The sequence below is a fragment of the Scyliorhinus canicula genome, chromosome 14 (genome assembly GCF_902713615.1).
Source record: "Scyliorhinus canicula chromosome 14, sScyCan1.1, whole genome shotgun sequence".
NCBI lineage: Eukaryota > Metazoa > Chordata > Chondrichthyes > Carcharhiniformes > Scyliorhinidae > Scyliorhinus > Scyliorhinus canicula.
This window is the reverse complement of record NC_052159.1, coordinates 94,980,020-94,995,775: the sequence shown is the minus strand read 5'-3', so window position 1 is coordinate 94,995,775 and position 15,756 is coordinate 94,980,020. Positions and strand designations below refer to the sequence as shown.

The following is a 15,756-nucleotide window of genomic DNA, read 5'->3' as shown; positions in this document are numbered from 1 at the left end:
CAGGAAGACTCCACGGAGCGAGCGATGACAGGCTCCACAGTGCGAGTGATGAAAGACGCCAACAGGGATGCAAGCAAACACTCCCGGGCGGACACCAAGCATGAACAAGACCATGAAGGTAAACCCGCTGTACCTGAGCAACCGCAAGCAGACTATGAAAGTCTACCAAGCTCACAGGAACAAGAAGAAAGAGCGGACTATGAAAGTCCAACACGCTCACAGGAACAAGAAGAAAAAGCAGACTATGAAAGTCCAACACGCTCACAGGAACAAGAAGCAAGAGCAGACTATGAAAGTCCAACACGCTCACAGGAACAAGAAGAAAGAGCGGACTATGAAAGTCCAACACGCTCACAGGAACAAGAAGAAGACAATGCACCTCTGCCCACTGCATGCGAAGACAGTGACAAGGTGATCACACTCAACGTACAGGATCACAGTGAGACTGACAGTTCTCAGCTTGTCTGTACCGAAGCACAGAGCGAAAACAGTGACAAGGTGCTCGCACTCGACGTACAGGATCACAGTGAGACTGACAGTTCTCAGCTTGTCTGTACCGAAGCACAGAGCGAAAACAGTGACAAGGTGCTCACACTCGACGTACAGGATCACAGTGAGACTGACAGTTCTCAGCTTGTCTGTACAGAAGCACAGAGTCGGGCCACCCAACAGTCCAGAGAGACGATGCCGAAAGAAAACATGCAGATTTTGACTCCAGAAGAGGAGCACCTGGAGCCCAGAGAGACAACGCCAAAAGAAACCGTGCAGATTCTGACTCCAGAAGAGGAGCACCTGGAGTCCAGAGACATCAAACAAAAAGAAACCATGCAGATTTTGACTCCAGAAGAGGAGCACCTGGAGTCCAGTGAGATAACATCAACAGAAATCATGAAGATTTTAACTCCAGAAGCGGAGCACCAAGAGTCTAGAGAAACCACGTCAACTGAAATCATGCAGATTTGGACTCCAGAAGAGGAGCGCCGAGAGTCCACAGACACCGCGTCAAATGTAATCAAGAAGACTTTGACTCCGGAAGACGAGCACCAAGAAAGCAAAGATGCGGAATCCAATTCTCCACAACTGATTGATGTCACCTGCACCGATGCAACATCAGATCATTCGCACCACTCGCGAGACGGAATGCTCAATGACTCAAATTATCCACTCGGGACACTCATAGAGTATAACAAGAAAAACAAAAGTCAAAAGAAACACAGCAAGAACAAAAACAACATGAAGCGCGACAAGACCAACAACAATAGCAAGAAGCACAGCAGAAACGAGAACGACAACAGCAAGAAGAAAAGCAACATGAAGCGTGACAAGACAAACAACAATAGCAAGAAGCACAGCAGAAACGAGAACGACAACAGCAAGAATAAAAGCAACATGAAGCGCAACAAGACAAACAACAACGTCAGGCACAAAGATAGCGACAACGACAGAGGCAGAAACAACAAGAATGGCAACAAACACAACAAAGTCAGGAGCAAAGATAGCGACAACAACAAAGACGGAAACGACAAAAACAGCGACAAGTACGGCAACGGAAACAACAAAAACAGGAACGACAGAAACAACAGCAATGAAACAACGACTTGTACACAATGGCACTACTTGGCACATGATGGACGATGCCACAGCACACTGCAAAACGATAACAAGACTACAAACATGTCATGGGATGACAACGAATCGCACAAACTCACGTCTGCTCCAGAACAAGCAAGCACACCAGCATCCAAGGCGGATGAGACAATAAATCAACACCACAAGCACAAAAAAAAGTCCATGCCAGTCAACATCAGTGATGTGACCATGCAAACACCTCGGGATGACGCATTGGGTACTTAAGATAACAAGGAACACCAACAACATTCACAGCGGACTTGCAATATCAATATCACCACGTCATCAACAACAAAAAAAAAAAAAAGCTCTGAACAAATTCATCAAGTTTGGACTCATAAATGTGTTTATTAAGTTTGGACATATAAATACATTGGCTTTGTTAACCAAGGCAATAGCATCATCACTTGTATAGATACGCATATCATAAGTTACTGTTTTGTATAATTTTCCTTAATGATGTACAGAAACTATGTAATGAGAAAGAGGGGGATGTGGTGATCGTAGATTGACCAGATACAAAAACAACAGAGCAAACACGAGCGGGAGAGCTATAAATACACTGGGACAGGATGTACAATTTTCTTTAACGATGTTCAGAAAATATGTTAAGAGAAAAAGGGGGATGTGGTGATCACAAGTTAACCAGATGCAACACAACTGAGCGACCACTAGAGGGAGCACGGGAGAGCCATATAAATAGATCAGGACAGGAAGTGAGGACACACTCTTCACAGCAGGGGGGCTGGCAAGCAGGACACACAGCAAGCAAAGCTGGTAGTTAGCACTGGAAGGTAGTTCTAGGTCGAGCTCTGGAAACTGAACGAACCCACAATAAAGCATCTTCTCCACACTTGAGACTGCGAGCTTTATTAAGACACGAGGAACAACACAAGGTTGATCTTAGATTAGGATAAATAGCCGTCACAACATCGTGGGCCAAAGGGCCTGTACTGCTGTACTGTTCTATGTTCTCTGGTTACTTTAGAAACTGTTCCTTTGACAGAATGGATGTGTTACCCGGCCTCCCTCTCTAATTGCAGGGAAATGAATGATAGGTGTCCAGAAGTGGGATGATAATTAGTTTGTTCCAGTATAGAGCACCCGTCAGATTTGATGTGCAGGGATTCGAGTTCCAAACCGGAGAGTTATGCTGCCATTCCGTCTGGGATGAAACTGGTATGACTCCACCCACAGCAAGCTTTCATTTTCTAGACTGATTCTTCGAACTTCTTAACACAGTAAACTTGGTGGTAATTTATTAATCCACCAGAATAATGTAATGTTTGTTCACGATTTAAAATAATCAAAAGAATTGAGCTGATTTCAAAAGGTGACAGATTATTTAAATGGCATGATCCTTTAACATTAAAATGTAACCTTATTTTCTCACTGCCAAATTATGATGAAAATAGGTGTGCCTCAATTTTATGCATGTGAAGTATGGTCGGGTAATAATTTTGGCATCAGTTTAGTAATCCAGTGGTTATGAAGCAAAATCCTGTCACAGCAAATTATATAATCGTATCGAATTTAGTACATCTGGGCCAATGGCAGAAGAAAATATCACGGGAGTTGCTGGACCTTGCATTAAAAGCTGGATCTTACATTAAAAGCTATGTCCTTAAGGGAAGGAGTTTGACATCCCTGCCACCCTCTCCTGCATATGATAAAGCACAGAAGGAGGAAATGCAGCCCATCCTGTTTGTGCTATACTTTGAAAACGCTAAGTACTGCTGTTCTCTTTTCCCAAAGCCCTGCATTATTTTATCAGTGTTTTTGTTGGATTTTCACATTTTATATTTGATGCGCGATCAATGGACACAGAAACGAAGGAGTAGTCCGAATCAAAGGCTTTAATCGACAAGAAGTGTACCCAGCAGCAGAAGTACAGAAATGACCTGGCTGCTGGGAAACACGGGTTCTTATACTCAGCCTCGTAGGTGGAGCTACCTTCCTCTCGACTTTGAGCAGACAACACTAGGGCCAATGGGCAGTGAGCCTTCTGCACCAATAGCAGCTCACACTCCCAGGTACCGTAATACCCTTAGTCATACTACCACATTCACCCCTTGTTGAGAAAGGAAACCGGGGGGGGGGGGGGGGGGGGGCCTGTGCCTCTTGCGAAGCCGGGGAATGAGAGGGGAGGGGGGCTGTCCCGTGCGAGTGGGATAAGAGACTTGTAGTATGACTAGTGATGTGGGATCATACCACTCCAACTGTGGCTGCCCACTGGCCCGTAACTATGTACAGGGATCCCATGTACATAAGGCCTACTCGAGGATTGACTTTTTTGTCCTGAGCAGGGGGCTGGTGTCGAGGGTGGAGGAAGTGGAATACTCCGCCATTGCCATTTCGGATCATGCCCCGCACTGGATGGACCTCGGGCTGGGGGAAGAGAGGGTCCAACGTCCGCTCTGGCGCATGGAGGTGGGGCTGCTGGCAGAGGAGGAGGTGGCCGGGAGGGTCCGGGGGTGTATTGAGAGATACCTCGAGGCCAATGATAACGGGGAGGTTCGGGTGGGGACGGTCTGGGAGGCATTGAAGGCGGTGATGAGGTGTGAATTGATCTCCATCCGAACCCATAGGGAGAGGGGGGAGCAGAGGGAGAGGGAGAGACTGATAGGGGAGATGGTGCAGGTGGATAGGAGATATGTGGAGGCCCCAGAGGAGAGATTGCTGGGGGAGAGGCGTAGCCTTCAGGCCAGATTTGACCTACTGACGACCAGAAAGGCGGAAGCCCAGTGGAGGAAAGCACAGGGGGCGGTGTATGAACACGGGGAGAAGGCGAGCAGGATGCTGGCGCACCAGCTCCGGAAGCGAGACGCGGCCAGGGAGATTGGGGGAGTGAGGGATAGCGCCGGGAAGGTGGTGCGGAGGGGGGTAGATGTCAATGGGGTCTTCAGGGACTTTTATGGGGAACTGTACCGGTCTGAGCCCCCGGTGGAGGAGGGTGGAATGGTGCGCTTCCTGGACAGGTTGCGTTTCCCGAGGGTGGAAGAGGAGCGGGTGGAGGGACTAGGGGCGCCGATCGAGTTGGAGGAGGTTGTCAAAGGGATAGGGAGCATGCAGTCGGGGAAGGCGCCGGGGCCGGACGGGTTTCCGGCAGAATTCTATAAAAAGTATTTGGACCTGTTGGGCCCCCTGTTGGTCCTGACCTTTAACGAGGCATGGGAGGGGGGGGCTTTGTCCCCAACTATGTCGCGGGCGCTGATTTCCTTGATCCTGAAGCGGGACAAGGACCCTCTGCAGTATGGATCATATAGGCCGATTTCGTTGCTGAACGCCGACGCTAAGCTGCTGGCAAAGATCCTGGCCACTAGAATAGAGGATTGTGTGCCGGGGGTCATACACGAGGACCAGACGGGGTTTGTGAAGGGAAGGCAACTGAACACAAATGTGCGAAGACTCCTCAATGCCATTATGATGCCGGCGGTGGAAGGGGAGGCGGAGATAGTAGTGGCGTTGGACGCGGAGAAGGCCTTCGATAGGGTGGAGTGGGAGTACTTGTGGGAGGTGTTGGAGAGGTTTGGGTTTGGGGAGGGGTTTATTCGGTGGGTGAGGCTGCTCTATGAGGCCCCGATGGCAAGTGTAGCCACGAATAGGAGGAGGTCGGAGTACTTTCGGCTGCATCGGGGGACGAGACAGGGGTGCCCCTGTCCCCCTTGCTCTTCGCGTTGGCGATTGAGCCCCTGGCCATGGCATTGAGGGAGTCAGGGAACTGGAGGGGCATGGTGCGGGGGGGGGGGGGGGGAGGAGCATCGAGTGTCACTGTATGCGGACGACCTGTTGTTGTATGTGGCGGACCCGGTGGGGGGGATGCCGGAGGTGATGAGGATCCTTGGGGAATTTGGGGGTTTCTCGGGGTATAAGCTGAACCTGGGCAAGAGCGAGGTGTTTGTGGTGCATCCGGGGGATCAAGAGGAGGGGATTGGTAGGCTCCCACTGAAGCAGGCAGGGAAGAGCTTCAGGTACCTAGGCGTCCAGGTGGCTGGGAGTTGGGGGGCCCTGCACAAGCTCAACCTCACAAGGTTGGTGGAGCAGATGGAGGAGGAGTTTAAGAGGTGGGCTATGTTACCGCTGTCACTGGCGGGGAGGGTGCAGTCCGTCAAGATGACGGTGCTCCCGAGGTTTTTGTTCTTGTTCCAGTGCCTCCCCATCTTTATCCCAAAGGCCTTTTTCAGGAGGGTCAACAGCAGTATCACGGGATTTGTGTGGGTGCATGGGACTCCAAGGGTTCGAAGAGTGTTCCTGGAACGAGGCAGGGATAGGGGGGGGGGCTGGCGTTGCCCAACCTCTGTGGGTACTACTGGGCGGCCAACGCAGCGATGGTGCGTAAGTGGGTAATGGGCGAGGAGGGGGCAGCATGGAAGAGGATGGAGGCGGCGTCTTGTGTGGGCATGAGCCTGGAAGCGCTAGTAACGGCGCCGTTGCCGCTCCCTCCAACGAGGTATACCACGAGCCTGGTGGTGGCGGCTACCCTCAAAATCTGGGGGCAATGGAGATGGCACAGAGGAGAAATGGGGGGCTCGATGGAGGCTCCGATACGGGGGAACCATCGGTTCGTCCCAGGGAGCATTGATGGCGGATTCCGGGGCTGGCACAGGGCAGGGGTTAGGAGGTTGAGGGACCTGTTTGTGGAGGGGAGGTTCGCGAGCTTGGGGGAGTTAGAGGGGAAGTTCGGGCTCCCCCCGGGGAACATGTTTAGGTACATCCAGGTGAGGGCGTTTGCCAGGCAGCAGGTGGAGGGGTTCCCCTTGCTGCCTCCACGGGGGGTGTGGGATAGGGTGCTCTCGGGGGTGTGGGTCGGAGGAGGGAGGATCTCGGACATATACCGGGTGATGCAGGAGGTAGACGAGGCCTCGGTGGAGGAACTGAAGGGTAAATGGGAAGAGGAGCTGGGTGAGGAGATTGAGGAGGGGACATGGGCGGATGCCCTGGAGAGAGTGAATTCCTCCTCTTCCTGTGCGAGGCTTAGCCTCATACAGTTCATGGTGCTACATAGGGCTCACATGACCGGGACGAGGATGAGTAGGTTTTTCGGGGGCGAAGACAGGTGTGCTAGGTGCTCGGGGAGCCCAGCGAACCACGCCCATATGTTTTGGGCGTGTCCAGCGTTGGGGGAGTTTTGGAAGGGGGTAGCAAGGACGGTGTCAAGGGTGGTGGGATCCAGGGTCAAACCAGGCTGGGGACTCGCAATTTTTGGGGTGGCAGTGGAGCCGGGAGTGCAGGAGGCGATAGAGGCCGGGGTCCTGGCCTTTGCGTCCCAAGTAGCCTGGAGGAGGATCTTGCTCCAGTGAAAAGATGCGAGGCCCCCAAGCGTGGAGGCCTGGATCTCTGATATGGCGGGGTTCATTAAATTGGAGAGCGTGAAATTTGCCCTGAGGGGATCAGTACAAGGGTTTTTCAGGCGGTGGCAGCCCTTTCTGGACTTCCTGGTGGAACGGTAGGGAAATAGGCCGACAGCAGCAGCAACCCGTGGGGGGGGGGGGGGGGGGGGGGGAGAACTGTACACATAGGTTTGTGGAGGGTGCTATCTCTCTCCCTTGTTTTCTTTATTTTTTCTCTTTTCTTTGTCTTTTGGTTTCTGTTTTGTTTTTTTGTTTTTTTTGTTTTTTTTTTCCTTTTGTTTGAAGCTGCTCTTGCAGCTGGGGGGCACTGTTTACGGGGTGTTACCGCGGGTGTACGTTAATAGAGTTATGATGTTTATATTTTGTATTTTGTAAAAACTTCAATGAAAATTATTTATTAAAAAAAACTATGTACAGGGACGTGTTAGAACACGGTAACTATTTACAGAGTTGGAAAACAAGAGAACAAACAAAAAAATGTCCATTAACAGTTCATATTGACTCGATCAGCTGATCGGGGGCCTTGGATGTCCTCTGTGACCTGCGGAGCTTAACTGGAGACGTTGGAGATGCGGGTGTCCGTGACTCCGGGAGCGATGATCCGGTCCTCGTGCCTGCGTCCGAACACCTAGGCGGAGCTGGTGAGGGCCGGGCCTTGGGGGTGCGTCTGGTCCTTTAGGTGGCGCGGGTGAGGGGGTTGGCGGGCCAGGGAGGGGAGCGCCGGCCGGAAGCAGTTGCGGCTGGAGGGGGGGTGGGAGGGCTGGCGTCGGGGGCGATGGCGGGGATCCGGCGGGTGCCAGGTCCCGTAGGGAGATCGTGTCCTGTCGGCCGTCAGGATACTCCACATACGCCTACTGCGGGTTCGCGTGGAGCAGCTGGATCCTTTCGACCAACGGGTCCGACTTGTGCACCCGCACGTGTTTCCGGAGCAGGATGGGCCCAGGGGCAGCCAGCCGGGTCGGGAGTGGGGTCCCTGATGAAGGCTTCCTGGGGAAAACAAGAAGGCGTTCGTGAGGCGTTTGGTTAGTGGATGTGCAAAGAAGTGACCGGATTGAGTGGAGGGCGTCTGGGAGGACCTCTTGCCAGTGGGAGACTGGGAGATTTCTGGACTGTAGGGCCAGCAGGACGGTCTTCCAAACCGTACCGTTCTCCCTCTCGACCTGTCCGTTACCCCGGGGATTATAACTGGTCGTCCTGCTTCAGGCAATGCCCTTGCTGAGCAGAAATTGACGCAGTTCGTCACTCATAAAGGAGGACTCCCTATCGCTATGGATGTACACGGGAAATCCAGACAGGGAGAAAATGGTGTGAAGGGCTTTAATGATGGTGGGTGTGGTCATGTCAAGGCAGGGGATGGCAAACGGGAAGCCGGAGTACCCGTCAATCACGTTGAGGAAGTACGTGTTGCGGTTGGTAGAGGGGAGGGGACCTTTGAAATCCATGCTGAGGCCTTCAAAGGGGCGGGAAGCCTTTATCAGGTGCGCTTTTTCGGGGCGGTAGAAGTGCGGCTTGCACTCCGCGCAGATGTGGCAGTCCCTAGTGACTGTCCTGACCTCCTCGATGGAGTAGGGCAGGTTGCGGGTCTTTATAAAGTGAAAGAAGCGGGTGACCCCCGGATTGCAGAGTTCCGCCTGGATGGATCGAAGGCGGCCCACTTGTGCATTGGCACAGGTGCCGCGGGACAGGGCATCGGAAGGCTCGTTCAGCTTCCCAGGATGATACAAGATGTCGTAGTTGTAGGTGGACAGCTCGATCCTCCACCGCAAGATCTTGTCGTTCTTTATCTAACCCTTTGTGCATTGTCAAACATGAAGGCCACCGACCGTTGGTCTGTGAGGAGGGTGAACCTCCTGCCGGCCAGATAGTGCCTCCAGTGTCGCACAGCTTCTGCTATGGCCTGTGCTTCCTTCTTGACCGAGGAGTGGCGGATTTTGGAAGCATGGAGGATACGGGAGAAGAAGGCCACGGGTCTGCCTGCTTGGTTGAGGATGGCTGCCAGAGCTACATCGGACACGCCGCTCTCGACCTGGAAGGAGAGGGACTCATCGATAGCGCGCATCGTGGCCTTTACGATATCCGCTTTAATGCGGCTGACTGCCTGGCAGGCCTCCATCGACAGTGGGAACGTGGCTGATTAAATGAGGGGACGGGCTTTGTCGGCGTAATTGGGGACTCACTGGGCGTAATATGGGAAAAACCCGAGGCAGCGCTTGAGGGCTTTGGGGCAGTGGGGGAGGGGGAGCTCCATCAGGGGGCGCAGGCCCCGACCCGAAACGCATATCACTCCATTACGCACGACATAGCCGACGATGGCTAGGCGGTCGGTGCTGAACATGCATTTGACCTTGTTGTAATTCAGATTCAGGAGCTTTGCGGTTTGGAGGAATTTGCGGAGATTGGTGTCGTGGTCCTGCTGATCGTGGCCGCAGGTGGTGACATTATTGAGATACGGGAAGGTTGCCCGTAAACCGTATTGGTCGACCATTCGGTCCATCTCCCTTAGGAAGACCGAGACCCCGTTTGTGACACCGAAGGGAACCCTTAAAAAGTGGTAGAGCCGCCCATCCGCTTCGAATACAGTGTGCTTGCGATCGCTTGCGCGGATGGGGAGCTGGTGGTAGACAGACTTGAGGTCGACCGTGGAGAAGACCTTGTACTGCGCGATCCTGTTGACCAGGTTGGATATACCGGGGAGAGGGTAAGTGTTCAACTGCGTAAACCTGTTGATGGTCTGAATGTAGTCTATGACCATCCTAGTCTTCTCCCCGGTCTTTACCACCAGAACTTGTGCTCGCCAGGGGCTGTTGCTAGCCTCGATGACCCGTTCCTTCAGAAGCCGCTGGACCTCGGACCTATTGAAGACCCGGTCCTAGGCACTCTACTGTCGGCTCCTGGTGGCGACAGGTTTGCAATCTGTGGTGAGATTTGCAAACGAGGACGGGGGATCGGCCTTGAGGGATGTGAGGCTGCAGACAGTGAGGAGGGGGCATAGGGCCGCCGAATTTAAATGTTAGACTCTGGAGGTTACACTGGAAGTCTAACCCCAGGAGTGCGGCCGCGCAGAGGTGGGGGAGGACGTAGAGTCTCTAATTTTTAAACTCCCTTCCCTGGACCGTGAGGTCCGCTATACAACACCCCGTGATCTGTACTAAATGGGAGTCAGAGGCCAGGGTGATTTTTTGCTTGACCGGGTAGATGGGGAGAGCGCAGTGTCTTACCGTGGTGGGGCGGACGAAACTCTCCGTGCTCCCGGAGTCCAGCAGGCAGGTCGTCTCGTGCCCGTTGAGCAGTGTCTTTGTTGTTGCCGTAGAGAGGGTGCGGGGTCGAGACTGGTCAAGAGTGACTGAAGCGAGTCGTGGCAGATAGTCGGAGTCTTCATCGGGCAGTGAGTAGCCACCCACGGGGTCCTCGGAGCCAATCCAAGATGGCGGCGCCCGTCTGTCGCACATGGTGGGGGTGGACAAAATGGCGGTGCCCGTCCTCCGCACGGGGGCGTAAAATGGCTGCGCCCAGGGGTCACATGTGGCATCAGGGGCGTAAAATGGCAGCGGCGCCCGGAGGTCGCATATCGCGTTAGGGGCTGGGGACAGCGAGGTTCGTGGGCCGCATGGGACCCTTGGAGAGAGAGAAGGGGGTGTCCCGCGGCCGCTGCCCGGGAACGCAGCGACCGCATTGGCCTGACAGATGGCGACAAAGTGGTCTTTCCTCCCGCAGCCCTTGCAGGTTGCAGAATGGGCTGGCAACGTTGTCGGGGGTGCTTCGCCTGGCCGCAAAAATAGCAGCGGGGCCCCGCGGGTTTTTCAGGGCGCCCTGCGGCGCAGGCCCAGGGGGAGTCCGAGTCCATGGGTGAGTGAGACGCTGAGTTCCACGCTGCTCAGGGGGCGCCGCGTGGACGGGGGCTTATGAGCGTGTGTTTCTGTTTGTGACATCTAGGGAAGTAGCGAGAACCCCCGCCTCTGTGAGGCTCAAGGTTTCTCTTTCTAATAGTCTCTGGCGAATCTGTGGAGACTGCATGCCTGCAACAAAAGCATCTCGGATGAGGAGTTCCGTGTGCTCACTAGCCGACACTTGTGGGAAGCCGCAGTTCCTCACCAGCACAAGGAGGGCACGGTAAAAATCGTCCAGTTACTCACCAGGGATCTGCTGCCTTGTGGCTATTAAGTGCCGAGCGTAGACTTGATTTACCGGCCGTATGAAGTGTCCTTTGAGCAGGTCCATGGCCGCGTCATAGTCGGTCGTGTCCTCGATGAGCGCGTAGATGGCAGTGCTGACGCACAAGCTTCTGCTCCCTCGTCGGTACGTTTTACGCTGTACTAAGGTAGCTGTTGAAACAAGCCAGCCAGTGCTTAAATGTGGCTGCTGCATTCGCTGCGTGGGGGCTGAGTCGTAGACACTCCAGCTTGATGCAGAGCTCCATCCTTTAAAATCTTGTAGATTAAATTGATGCGATGCAATCAATGGACACAGAAACGAAAGAGTAGACCGAATCGAAGGCTTTAATCTACAAGAAGTGTGCCCAGCAGCAGGAGTACAGAAAAAATGACCTGGCTGCTGGGAAACACAGGTTGTCGTAGGCAGAGCAACCTTCCTCTCGAACAATGAGAAGACAACACTTGGGCCAATGGGCAGCGAGCCTTCTGCACCAATAGCAGGTCACACTCCCAGGTACCGTATTACCCCTAGTCATTCTACCACAATATTTCACAACTCATATGTCACATAATGTTACATAAATGTGCCGAAATGAGGAAGAGAAAAAAACGCGCAAGAAATAGAAGGAGATAAAAAGACAGGCAGAGGTCATTACAGATATTTACGTACAATTGCTTCCCCTCCTGCTGTGCCGTGATCCCCCATTTGGTCGGTGTACCTTTGCTGCAATTCCTAGTTTGGTCTGGGTGAGTATTTACAGATGTCTATCTACAGTTTTAGACTCTTGTCCCTCTTGCTTCCCTTGTGTGTCCTCCAAAACCCCCACCCCACCGATCTCCCTACTCCCTCCCACTTCCCATTCTTCCCTTTTCATCTTTACCCCGTGACTCGCTTGTGTCTCTCTCTCTCTCTCTCTCTCTCTCTCTCTCCTCCACCTCATCCCTCCCCCCCCCCCCCCCCCCTTTTTGTAGGTCCTTCTTTTGGATCTTTGAGTTATACCGTTCCCATTTGGTCTTCACCTCCTGAAAGAACCTACTCATTTGGGTTCTGGTTAGGTGCGCTCTGTGCATCTTTAGCTGCGTTAGGCTCAGCCCTGTGCATGCGGAGGTGAAGTTTGTCCTGTGCAGTGCTTCGGTCCAGAGTCCTCCACTTATTTCTATGCCTAGTTCCTCCTTCCATTTTTCCATTCTCTCGTCTAGGGGGCAGCGTACCTCCTCCAACAGTTGCCTGTACAGTCTCCACAGTTTCCCTTCCCTAGGTCACCATGTCCAGCAGTTTTTCGATTAACAAATGTCGTGGTATCTGAGTGTACGTCACCGTTTGTTTGCGGAGGAAGTTTTTGACCTGTATTTATCTTAGCTTGTTTCCTTTTGGCAATTGGAACCTCTCTGTGAGTACCCCCAGGTTCGCTACTCTGTCATCCGTGTACATGTCTCTAACCGTCAGTGAATCCACGACCTACCTCCACCTTTTGAAGGTGGCATCCATTATTGCGGGAGTTATCCTGTGGTTGTTGCAGATGGAGGTCATGGTGGACATCCTGGTTAGGCCAAAGTGTTGCCTCATTTGCTGCCACATCCAGATCGTGGCTACTACCACTGGGCTTCTCAAGTGCTTGGCCAGGGGGGATGGGAGAGCGGTTGTTACTACGGTTGTTACCACGTCCCTATGCAGAAACTCTCGTCCATCTTCACCCATTCTGCTCCCGGTTCCTTCACCAATCCCCTCACTCTGCTGTGACCGGCCACTGGTAGAACTGTAGATTCGGGAGGGCCAGGCCTCCCATGTGTCTTTTATTTTGTAGGTCCTTCTTTTGGATCCTTGAGTTATCCTCCCCCCCCCAAACACACACACACACACAAATGCCCCCACACACATATAAACACCATGATTAGTTTGCTTACTGTGTTGAAAAAGGCCTTGGGGATGTAGAATTGGAGGGATCTGAATAGGAAGAGGAACCTGGGCAGTACGTTCATTCCCAGGTAGAGTGGGAGTGGGTCCCACCTCTGCAAATCCCTTTTGACTTCCTCCGCCTGACTTGTCCGATTTCATTTGTGGATCCTTGTCCAGTCGTGGGCTATTTGGATCTCCAGGTAGCGGAATTTGGTCTGGGCTTGTTTGAACAACAGTCCCTCCAGCTCTGTCCCCCCCTCCTGCGGGTTCACAGGGAAGACTCACTCTTGCTCAGGTTATGTTTGTAACCTGAGGAGGTTCCTTTAGGAATTCATTATCCCTTCCATGCTGGCCCGGGGTTCGAGATGTAGAGGAGCAGATCATCTGCATAGAGTGAGATTCTATGCTTTCTGTCTCAACTTTGGATACCTCTCCACCCCTTTGCCACTCTGAGGGCAATCGCCAGTGGCTCGATTGCCAGAGCAAACAGTAGTGGGGACAGTGAACACTTCTGCCCCGTGACTCTGTGCTGCTGGAAGTATTCAGAGCTGGTGGTGTTTGTCTGTATGCTCACTATGGGAACGCTGTTCATTAGTTTCACCCCAGGAGGTAAACCCTGGGCCGAACCCAAAGTACTTCCACTTGACTCTGTTGAAGGTCTTTTCGGCCTCCAGGGCGATGATCACGTCTAGTGTTCTCCCCCCCCGGATGCGATCATTATCACGATCAGCATGTCGTATTCAATATTTTCCCCGCGTCTGTCTGTGATAGAGAAATTCAAACAGCATTCATTAGGTAAGCAAAACTGAACTTTATTTACAAATTAGAACTGCTAGCAGTAATGGCAGAGACTAGAAGTCGGAAAGCAGTCAAGTACAAACTGCTGAGTCCGTCCCAAGTCTGCGATATTACAGAAGAATAAGGTGATTTTTATACATTATAGGATCAAGATAACATGAATACAGCTTGGTCAGGAATTTGATCGAAAGTAAAACATAAGTAATAATCGTTACAATGGCGTCACCTTGCTGACCTTTAGGGGTCTGGAGTCTCATATCATTATCTTGTCTTTATTTTAAGAAATGGACAAATTTGTTTTCGTACAGGAAGAGACAGTTTTTCAGCTTGGTATGTATTGAGACTGCTTCTAGTCTCATGACGAACACGCCTTATCTAGAATTTCAGAGTCACCCAGTTCTCAGGTCATGTTGACCTCGGCTGTTTGTATCTGTGTATTTTGTATCTGTGCCTTAGGTTATATGAAATCAGTTTAAATTCAATTGTACCAAGAAGACTTGACTAGTTTTCCCATCATGCCATTATTTGCCTCACACAATACCACAAGCAGGCGCCTGATGTTCTCTGTCAACTGTCTGCCCATGACAAAGCCCGTCTGGTGTTCCGCGACTACCTCTGGCACACAGCTCTCCAGCCGCCTTGCCTGGGCCTTTGTCAGGATCTTTGCATCTATGCTGAGCAGTGAGGTGGGTCTGCAGGACCCACATTCAGTTGGGTTCTTTGTCCTTTTTGGGTATCAGCGATATTGAGGCTTGTGCCAGTGTTGGTGGCTGGGTGCCCCTTACTGATTAGTCTGTGAGCATCGCCTGCAGGTTCAGGGCCAATCCTGGCACGAATATTTTGCAGAGGTCAGTTGGGAATGCATCTGGCCCCGCCTGCATGGAGTTGATATTCTCCATGACTTCTCCCAGTTCTAATGGTGCTTCCAGGCCCCATCCGTTCTCTTCCCCCACAACCGGCATGTCCAGTTCATCAAGGAACTGTTTCATCCCCGTGTTCCCCTTGGGGGGGGGGGGGGGGGCTCAGATGTGTACAGCCCCCAGTAAAATGTCACAAAGGCCTTGTTGACCCTTTCTGGCGTAGCGACCAGCCTATCGCTGCTGTCCCTAACCTGGGCTTTCTCTCTCGTGGCTGCCTGCTTTCTGAGCTGGTGGGCCAGCAGGCGGCTGACTTTGTCTCCATGTTTGTAAACATTCCCCTGAGTCTGGTGGAGCTGATACACAGGACTAGGATCAACTTCTTTGTAGTGGGGAAAGCAGTGCTTCCAAGGGTAGTAGGAGCGGAGTACTCTGCGATCGCAATTTCCGACCATGGTCTACATTACGTGGATGTGAGTTTGGAGACGGGTCAGACACAACACCCCCCATGGAGGGTGGACATGGCCCTCCTTTCTGAGAAGGCATTCTGTAAACAGCTATCACAGGCCATAGATGGGTATGTCACGGACTAGAGCGGGGAGGTCTCATCCTTCACGTTCTGGGAAACACCAAGGGCAGTGATAAGGGGGAAATTATTGCGTACAAGGCGCGCAAAGATAGGAAGGAGAGGGCGGCCAGGCAAGAGCTGGTCGACTCCATACTGGAGGTAGATTGTCGATACGCCTCGACCCCCACCATTGAGCTACTGGCAGATAGGTAGAAGCTACAAATGGACTTGGACCTGTTCTCCACTGGGAAAGCAGTGGATCAGCTCCACCAGCCTCCTGCGCCTCTCGACGCCGTTCCTTCTTTTCCAACGCTTCTGTGGTAGTATGACTAGGGGTATTACGGTACCTGGGAGTGTGAGCTGCTACTGGTGTAGAAGGCTCGCTGCCCATTGGCCCAAGTGTTGTCTTCTCATTGGTTGAGATGAAGGTAGCTCCGCCTACGAGGCAGAGTATAAAAACCCGTGTTTCCCAGCAGCCAGGTCATTTCTGTACTCCTGCTGCTGG

The 15,756-nt window shown here is 52.5% G+C and overlaps 1 long non-coding RNA gene across 2 annotated transcripts in view; it reads left to right on the top strand.

The window, feature by feature from the left end:
* LOC119977844 overlaps positions 1–15,756 on the top strand; it is a 47,702-nt gene that overhangs the window by 15,914 nt on the left and 16,032 nt on the right. The window contains exon 3 of one of the 2 annotated variants that reach the window (XR_005463293.1): positions 2,673–3,431. The exons of the other annotated variant lie outside the window; for it this stretch is intronic. This is a non-coding gene — a long non-coding RNA (uncharacterized LOC119977844). Of the gene's footprint in view, positions 1–2,672; positions 3,432–15,756 lie in introns of those variants that run through there. 2 annotated transcript variants of the gene reach the window in all.